The sequence below is a fragment of the Mustelus asterias genome, chromosome 22 (assembly GCF_964213995.1).
Source record: "Mustelus asterias chromosome 22, sMusAst1.hap1.1, whole genome shotgun sequence".
Taxonomy (NCBI): domain Eukaryota; kingdom Metazoa; phylum Chordata; class Chondrichthyes; order Carcharhiniformes; family Triakidae; genus Mustelus; species Mustelus asterias.
In genome coordinates, this window is record NC_135822.1 from 72973984 (window position 1) to 72983645 (window position 9662).

General features: G+C 49.1%; 1 pseudogene; it reads left to right on the forward strand.

Moving 5' to 3' along the window:
* Positions 1-3581: 3581 nt before the first annotated feature.
* Positions 3582-3663, forward strand: LOC144510298 (U2 spliceosomal RNA; annotated as a pseudogene).
* Positions 3664-9662: the final 5999 nt, after the last annotated feature.

Here is a 9662-nt window from a genome sequence, read left to right on the forward strand (position 1 = left end):
TTTCCATGCTGTAAACCTCTATGACTCAATGATTCTCAGTTGATTTGTTCAAAGCGAGAGGTTTTAAAGAATGTGTTTTCAGGAGAGACAGAGAAGCACAGATGTTTAGGGAGGGAATTGTAACGCTTGAGGCCACGAATACAGATGTGATTAAAATCAGGGATGCATAAAGAAGCCAGAATTAGAGGAGCGCAGAGATCCCATTGGATTGTCGGAGTGGGGGAGATCACAGAGATGGGGAAGGGAGATTACTGGGAGGGGGAAGGGAGATTACAGAGAGGGGAAAGGGAGATTACAGAGAGGGGAAAGGGAGATTACAGAGAGGGGGAAGGGAGATCACAGAGATGGGGAAGGGAGATTATAGAGAGGGGGAAGGGAGATTACAGAGATTGGGAAAGGGAGATTACAGAGAGGGGGAAGGGAGATTACAGAGAGGGGGAAGGGAGATTACAGAGAGGGGGAAGGGAGATTACAGAGAGGGGGAAGGGAGATTACAGAGAGGGGGGAGGGAGACTACAGAGAGGGGGAAGGGAGATTACAGAGAGGGGAAAGGGAGATTACAGAGAGGGGGAAGGGAGATTACAGAGATTGGGAAAGGGCAATTACAGAGAGCGGGAAGGGAGATTATAGAGAGGGGGAAGGGATATTACAGAGGGGGGGAAGGAGATTACAGAGAGGGGGAAGGGAGATTACAGAGAGGGGGGAGGGAGATTACAGAGAGGGGGAAGGGAGATTACAGAGAGGGGGAAGGGAGATTACAGAGGGGGGGAAGGAGATTACAGAGAGGGGGAAAGGAGATTACAGAGAGGGGGAAGGGAGATTATAGAGAGGGGGAAGGGAGATTATAGAGGGGGGGAGGGAGATTACAGAGAGGGGGGAGGGAGATTACAGAGATTGGGAAAGGGAGATTACAGAGAGGGGGAAGGGAGATTACAGAGAGGGGGGAGGGAGATTACAGAGAGGGGGGAGGGAGATTACAGAGAGGGGGAAGGGAGATTATAGAGAGGGGGAAGGGAGATTACAGAGAGGGGGAAGGGAGATTATAGAGAGGGGGGAGGGAGATTACAGAGAGGGGGGGAGGGAGATTACAGAGAGGGGGAAGGGAGATTACAGAGAGGGGGAAGGGACATTACAGAGAGGGGGAAGGGAGATTATAGAGAGGGGGGAGGGAGATTACAGAGAGGGGGGAGGGAGATTACAGAGAGGGGGGAGGGAGATTACAGAGATTGGGAAAGGGAGATTACAGAGAGGGGGAAGGGAGATTACAGAGAGGGGGAGGGAGATTACAGAGATTGGGAAAGGGAGATTACAGAGAGGGGGAAAGGAGATTACAGAGAGGGGGGAGGGAGATTACAGAGAGGGGGGAGGGAGATTACAGAGAGGGGGAAGGGAGATTACAGAGATTGGGAAAGGGAGATTACAGAGAGGGGGAAGGGAGATTATAGAGAGGGGGAAGGGAGATTACAGAGAGGGGGGAAGGGAGATTACAGAGAGGGGGAAGGGAGATTACAGAGAGGGGGGTGGGAGATTACAGAGAGGGGGGAGGGAGATTACAGAGATGGGAAAGGGAGATTACAGAGATGGGGAAAGGAGATTACAGAGAGGGGGAAGGGAGATTACAGAGAGGGGGAAGGGAGATTACAGAGAGGGGGGAGGGAGATTACAGAGAGGGGGGAGGGAGATTACAGAGAGGGGGAAGGGAGATTAGAGAGAGGGGGAAGGGAGATTACAGAGAGGGGGAGGGAGATTACAGAGAGGGGGAAGGGAGATTACAGAGAGGGGGGAGGGAGATTACAGAGAGGGGGAAAGGAGATTACAGAGAAGGGGAAGGGAGATTACAGAGAGGGGGGAGGGAGATTACAGAGAGGGGGGAGGGAGATTACAGAGAGGGGGAAGCGAGATTACAGAGAGAGGGGAGGGAGATTACAGAGAGGGGGGAGGGAGATTACAGTGATGGGGGAGGGAGATTATAGAGAGGGGGAAGGGAGATTACAGAGAGGGGGGGAAGGGAGATTACAGAGAGGGGGGAGGGAGATTACAGAGAGGGGGAAGCGAGATTACAGAGAGAGGGGAGGGAGATTACAGAGAGGGGGGAGGGAGATTACAGTGATGGGGGAGGGAGATTACAGAGAGGGGGAAAGGAGATTACAGAGAGGGGGAAGGGAGGTTATAGAGAGGGGGAAGGGAGATTACAGAGAGGGGGGGAAGGGAGATTACAGAGAGGGGGAAGGGAGATTACAGAGAGGGGGGTGGGAGATTACACAGGGGGGGAGGGAGATTACAGAGATGGGAAAGGGAGATTACAGAGATGGGGAAAGGAGATTACAGAGAGGGGGAAGGGAGATTACAGAGAGGGGGAAGGGAGATTACAGAGAGGGGGGAGGGAGATTACAGAGAGGGGGAAGGGAGATTACAGAGAGGGGGAAGGGAGATTAGAGAGAGGGGGAAGGGAGATTACAGAGAGGAGGGAGGGAGATTACAGAGAGGGGGAAGGGAGATTACAGAGAGGGGGAGGGAGATTATAGAGAGGGGGAAGGGAGATTACAGAGAAGGGGAAGGGAGATTACAGAGAGGGGGAAGGGAGATTACAGAGAGGGGGGAGGGAGATTACAGAGAGGGGGAAGGGAGATTACAGAGAGGGGGGAGGGAGATTACAGAGAGGGGGGAGCGAGATTACAGAGATGGGGGAGGGAGATTACAGAGAGGGGGAAAGGAGATTACAGAGAGGGGGAAGGGAGATTACAGAGATGGGGGATGGAGATTACAGAGATGGGGAGGGAGATTACAGAGAGGGGGAAAGGAGATTACAGAGAGGGGGAAGGGAGATTAGAGAGAATGAGAAGGGAGATTACTGAGATGGGGAAAGGGTGACTCTGTGGTGAAATCTGAAAACAAGGTAGAGAATTTTACAAATGAGGTGTGGTTGGACTGGGAACAGTGTAGGTCAGAGAGCTTCACGCAAGACAAGAGTTTTCCAGGGTGCTTGTTTCTCCTCACAGAGCAGCGAATGAAGCTGTAAAATCTTCCGGATAGAAGCAAATTCCTGCGGATGCTGGAATCTGAAACCCAAAGAGAAAACGCTGGAAAATCTCAGCAGGTCTGGCAGCGTCTGTAAGGAGAGAAAGGAGCCGACGTTTCGAGTCCAGATGAGCCTTTGTCAAAGCTCAATGAGCCTTGATGCTGCCAGACCTGCTGAGATTTTCCAGCGTTTTCTCTTTTGGTGGAAAACCTTCTCCTGCGAAAGCAGGCGAGGGTAAATCAATTAACTTAATCAATCAATAAAGAGGCTGAATTCAAACGATGCTGCGTCCAAGACTGGGGGTGAGATGAACAAACACTCCACCGGGCAGCAATTGTTTTGTGCTGTCTTCGCTGGCGGGTGGCTGCCTGAATGACGGAGTTGCAGAGCCAAATGGTACAGATGTGAAGATGGATCGATTGTTCTTGAACTGCTTGATTTGATAAAGCATGAAAAATAATTAGCCAGGAGTCTCAGTGATGTGTCTCCTCAATTATCTACCAGAGTCTTTGGGAGAATTAGTAAATTATAGAACACGGCGTGATGTGAATCGTGCTGCTCTCCCGCTCTCTCGGCCTTTTGGCTAAGATCAAGTGTAGTATCTGTGTTCCCACACTCAACACTTAAAACCAGAATGAACCATTGCCCATGTTCCAAAGCGGCCAGTGTGCTGGGATGGGGCAGTTTGCTGTTGTCTGTAATATCAGCCTAGCCTGCAAGGCAAATGAATCTGGGATTGTCAATATCGCTTCTACTCGTGGGGCAGCACGGTGGCACAGCGGGTTAACACTGCTGCCTCACAGCGCCAGGGACCCGGGGCAGCACGGTGGCACAGCGGGTTAACACTGCTGCCTCACAGCGCCAGGGACCCGGGGCAGCGCGGTGGCACAGCGGGTTAACACTGCTGCCTCACAGCGCCAGGGACCCGGGGCAGCACGGTGGCACAGCGGGTTAACACTGCTGCCTCACAGCGCCAGGGACCCGGGGCAGCACGGTGGCACAGCGGGTTAACACTGCTGCCTCACAGCGCCAGGGACCCGGGTTCGATTCTCGGCTCAGGTCACTGTCTGTGTGGAGTCTGCATGTTCTCCCTGTGTCTGCGTGGGTTTCCTCCGGGTGCTCCGGTTTCCTCCCACAGTCTGGAAGACGTGCTGGTTAGGGTGCATTGGCCATGCTAAATTCTCCCTCGGTGTGCCAGAACAGGCGCCGGAGTGTGGTGACGAGGGGGTTTTCACAGTAACTTCATTGCAGTGTTAGTGTAAGCCTTACCTGTGACACTAATAATCTTTACTGCTTGTTGATTGAGAAGCTAACAAAGATTGTTAATTGGTGACAGAGAAACACGCTTCCAAAGACTTCCATCCCGCATTCATCAGGATAAATACCATATTTCAGAGCATCACAATAATTTATACCACAGAAGAAAAGGCAAGCCAACTCTGATTGGCCAAGGTGTTGCCGTGGGGAAAGCCACGGGGGACCAGAGATTCCCCAGTCTCCCGGGTAAATCCAAAATTTTGAGCAACAGGTTAGGCTAGCTGTTGATTTGATTTATTATTGTCACGTGTATTAACATACAGTGAAAAGTATTGTTTCTTGCGCGCTATACAGACAAAGCATACCGTTCATAGAGAAGGAAAGGAGAGAGTGCAGAATGTAGTGTTACAGTCATAGCTAGGGTGGAGAGAAAGATCAACTTAATGCAAAGTAAGTCCATCAAAAGTCTGACAGCAGCAGGGAAGAAGCTGTTCTTGATTCGGTTGGTACGTGACCTCAGACTTTTGTATCTTTTTCCCGAAGGAAGAAGGTGGAAGAGAGAATGTCCGGGGTGCGTGGGGTCCTTAATTATGCTGGTTGCTTTGCCGAGGCAGCGGGAAGTGTAGACAGAGTTAATGGATGGGAGGCTGGTTTGCGTGACGGATTGGGCTACATTCACGACCTTTTGTCGTTCCTTGTGGTCTTGGGCAGAGCAGGAGCCCAGACCAAGCTGTGATACAACCAGAAAGAATGCTTTCTATGGTGCATCTGTAAAAGTTGGTGAGAGTTGTTGTGTATGTGGGTGTGTGTGTGTGTGAGGGAGAGTTTCTGTGTGTGTTCGTGAGTGTGTGTGTGTGAGATTGTGTGTGTGTGTGAGTGTGTGTGCAAGTGTGGGTGTGTGCGTGTGAGCGTGTGTGTGTCTGAGAGTGTGAGTGTGCGTGCATGTGTGTGAGCATATGTGTGTGTGAGTGTGTGTGTGAGCGTGTGGGTGTGTGTGAGTGTGTGTGTGTGTGTGTGTGTGTGAGCGTGTGGGTGTGTGTGAGTGTGTGTGAGTGTGTGTGTGTGAGTCTGTGTGTGAGCGTGTGTGTGTGAGTGTGTGAGTGAGCGTGTGTGTGTGAGTGTGTGTGTGTGTGTATGAGTCTGTGTGTGTGAGTCTGTGTGTGAGCGTGTGTGTGTGTGTGTGTGAGTCTGTGAGTGAGCGTGTGTGTGTGAGTGTGTGCATGAGTGTGTGTGTGAGCGTGTGTGTGAGTGTGTGTGTGTGTGTCTGTGTGTGAGTGTGTGTGTGTGTGCATGAGTGTGTGTGTGTGAGTGTGGGTGTGAGGGTGTGTGTGAGCCTGTGGGTGTGTGTGAGCATGTGTGTGTGTGTGAGCGTGTGTGTGTGTGTGAGTGTGTGTGTGAGCGTGTGTGTGCGCGTGTGAGTGTGTGTGTGAATGTGTGTGTGAGTGTGTGTGTGAGCGCATGGGTGTGTGTGAACGTGTGTGTGTGAGCATGTATGTGTGTGTGTGAGTTTGTGTGTGAGCGTGTGTGAGTGAGTGAGTGTGAGTGAGTGTGTGTGTGTGAATGTGTTTGTATGTGTGTATGAGTGTGTGTGTGAGTGTGTGTGTCTGTATGAGTGTGTGTGCGTGTGTGTGAGTGTGAGTGAGTGTGTGTGTGTGTGAATGTGTTTGTGAGCATATGTGTGTGTGAGTGTGTGTGCATGTGTGTGTGAGTGTGTGTGTGAGTGTGTGAGCGTGTGTGTGTGTGTGTGTGTGAGAGAGAGAGAGAGAGACTTGGAAGTCCTGGTTCAGGACTTTCTTAAGGTTAACGTGCAGGTTCAGTCGGCAGTTAGGAAGGCAAATGCAATGTTAGCATTCATGTCGAGAGGGCTAGAATACAAGAGCAGGGATGTACTTCTGAGGCTGTATAAGGCTCTGGTCAGACCCCATTTGGAGTATTGTGGCCTTGGAAATGGTCCAGAGGAGATTCACAAGAATGATCCCTGGAATGAAGAGCTTATCGTATGAGGAACGGTTGAGGACTCTGGGTCTGTACTCGTTGGAGTTTAGAAGGATGAGGGGGATCTTACTGAAACTTACAGGATACTGCGAGACCTGGATAGAGTGGACGTGGAGATGATGTTTCCACGAGTAGGAAAAACTAGAACCAGAGGGCACAACCTCAGGCTAAAGGGACGATCCTTTGAAACAGAGATGAGGAGGAATTTCTTCAGCCAGAGAGCGGTGAATCTGTGGAACTCTTTGCCGCAGAAGGCTGTGGAGGCCAGGTCATTGAGTGAGTGTCTTTAAGACGGAGATGGATAGGTTCTTGATCAATAAGATCAAGAGTTATGGGGAAAAGACAGGAGAATGGGGATGAGAATCGATGCAGGCATGAGTGAATGGCGGAGCAGACTCGATGGGCCGAGTGGCCTAATTCTGCTCCTATGTCTTATGGTCTTTATTTGAAACAGCTCATTTCTCACTTATACTAATGCCATTGGATTTTAAACAAGGGCAGCCCAGATAAATATTAACACATTCCCAAGGACCCAGTGAATATTTAAAGATCCGATCCATGTTCAATTATTGTAACATGTCTGTGACTATATATCTAGTTATCCTTTTATCTATCTATCTGCCTCTCTCTGTTGAACCAATAAGTAGCAAGTAACCTCCATACCAGGCAACAACCAGCAACAACCAGAGAGAATCTAACCACATTGCCTTTACAATGGCATAGATATCGCTGAACTCCCCACTATAAAGATTCTAGGGGTTACCATTGACCAGAAACTGAACTGGACCCAGCCATATAAATACTGTGGCTACACGAGGAGGTCAGAGGCTGGGAATCCTGCAGCGAGCAACTCACCTCCTGACTCCATGTCCAAACGCAGCAAGATCTGGACAATACCCAGGCTTGGGCTGACAAGTAGCAAGCAACATTCACGCCACACATGTACCAGGCAATAACTACATTTAACGACTGAGAATCTAACCATTGACATTCCATGGCATTACCATCATTGAATTCTCCCACTGTCAATAAGCTGAGGGTTACCATTGACTAGAAACTGAACTGGACTAGCCATATTAATGCTTTGATTTGATTTGATTTTGAGTTATTATTGTCACACGTATTAACATACAGTGAAAAGTATTGTTTCTTGCGCGCTATACAGACAAAACATACCGTTCATAGAGAAGGAAATGAGAGAGTGCAGAGTGTAGCGTTACAGTCATAGCTAGGGTGTAGAGAAAGATCAACTTAATGCAAGTCCATTCAAAGTCTGACAGCAGCAGGGAAAAAACTGTTGTTGAGTCGGTTGGCACGTGACCTCAGACTTTTGTATCTTTTTCCCGATGGAAGAAGGTGGAAGAGAGAATGTCCGGGGTGTGTGGGGTCCTGAATTATGCTGGCTGCTTTGCCGAGGCAGTGGGAAGGGTAGACAGAGTCAATGGATGGAAGGCTACAAGAGCAGATCAGAGTTTGGGAATCTTGCGGTGAGTAACTCATCTCCTGACTCCCCAAAGCTTGTCTACCATCTACAAGGCACAAGTCAGGAGTGTGATGGAATACTCCCCACTTGCCTGGATGGGAGCAGCTCCAACAACACTCAAGAAGCTCGACACCATCCAGTATCAACCTGCTGCCAAAGGTCCAAGGCTGTGCTTGATAAAGAGCTTTGAAAGATTCTCTGCCCATTGGCTCACTTCTAGATTTCAAGAGTACCCCAAACTGTAGTAATGTGCTTTGGGGACTTCCCAGACAGCTTTTTCTTACATATATCCTACCGCAATAACCTAACTTAACTCTTTCCCTCATTGCCCATATTATGGCCTTTTGAAATAGAATTGCTGAGTAACTGCCAGTGGTGAGTAATTGAAATGAAACTTGCCAAACCGTTTTTTTAAATTGAGAAATGCTAACAGCCTTTGAGAAAGAGGCTTTCATTCAGCAGTCGCTATGTGCTGGGTTAGTATCCAGATGTATGGAGTAAAAGGATATAATTCCAATCTATTAGCTCCCTAAATTTTAGCTTTAGTTTTAATTTTAATTTTCTCGACACCATCCAGGACGAAGCAGCCCCGCTTGATTTGCACCCCACCCAGCACCTTCGATATTCACTCCCTCCACCACCACCGCACAGTGGCTGCAATGCGCAATCTACAAGGTGCAGGAACTTAGCAAAGTTCCTTCACCAGGATCTAGCAAAGCCATGACCTCTACCATTTAGAAGCACGGGGCAGCAGGTTACTTGACAAGGGGCGACACGGTGGCACAGTGGTTAGCACTGCTGCTTCACAGCGCCAGGGACCTGGGTTCGATTCCCGGCTTGGGTCACTGTCTGTGTGGAGTTTGCACGTTCTCCCCGTGTCTGTGTGGGTTTCCACCGGTTTCCTCCCACAGGCTGAAAGTCGTGCTGCTTAAGTGCATTGACCCGAACAGGCGCTGGAGTGTGGCGACTAGGGCAATTTCACAGTAACTTCATTGCGGTGTTAATGTAAGCCGACTTGTGACACTAATAAATAAACTTTCCTTCTAAGGCCATTGCCTGCAAGTCCCCCTCCAAGTCAATCACCATCCTCAAGTGGAAATATACCACTGTCGCTGAGTGAAAATCCTGGATTTTCCTCCCTAGCAGCACGGTGGGCGTACCTACACCACAGGGACTGCAGCGATTCAAGAAGGCAGCTCACCACCACCTTCTCAAGGGCAACTAGGGATGGGCAATGAACCAAACCTAAAACCCCTTTGCTAAAACCAACTGCATGTTAAGCTGCTGTTGTGATGTTCCATTCACAGGAGTGCAAATAAATATTTACTGATCATTAGTGAGCTGCGATTGGTCATACAGTACGGTTATTAATATTCAGATGAAACATTTTGAACTGCACTATTCAAACACATATTAAGAGTAATACCCAATGCTATCTCCAGCATGTTATTACAAAGCTTCTTAAACACTCCTTTGAGAAAAGAATGAACTGTTTTGTTCAGATATTTAATTAGATTTTGCTGCTATTTATCCCTCATTGGTGTTCTACATTTTGGACTAATAACTTGAAATTTGGCTCTCCTTCTAACTAACCCACAGGTCTCAGTGTGAGATAATTTACTCTTTGTTTGAACTCATTACTCTCTCCCACACACTTCTGCTAGCGATTCTCATGACTGATGCTGATAAAAGCCTTAACAAGACTCCTTAAGATACAAATCACATTGCTTACTGATGTCAGGAATGCTGCAATTAGCAATACAAATTAAAATTCTTATCTTTGTCTTCAAGGCCTTCCACAGCTTCATTCCCTCCCTAACTCTGTGAACTCCTTCGGCCCTCCCTGAGTGGCACGGTGGCACAATGGTTAGCATGGCTGCCTCACAGCACCAGGGGCCTGGCTTCAAC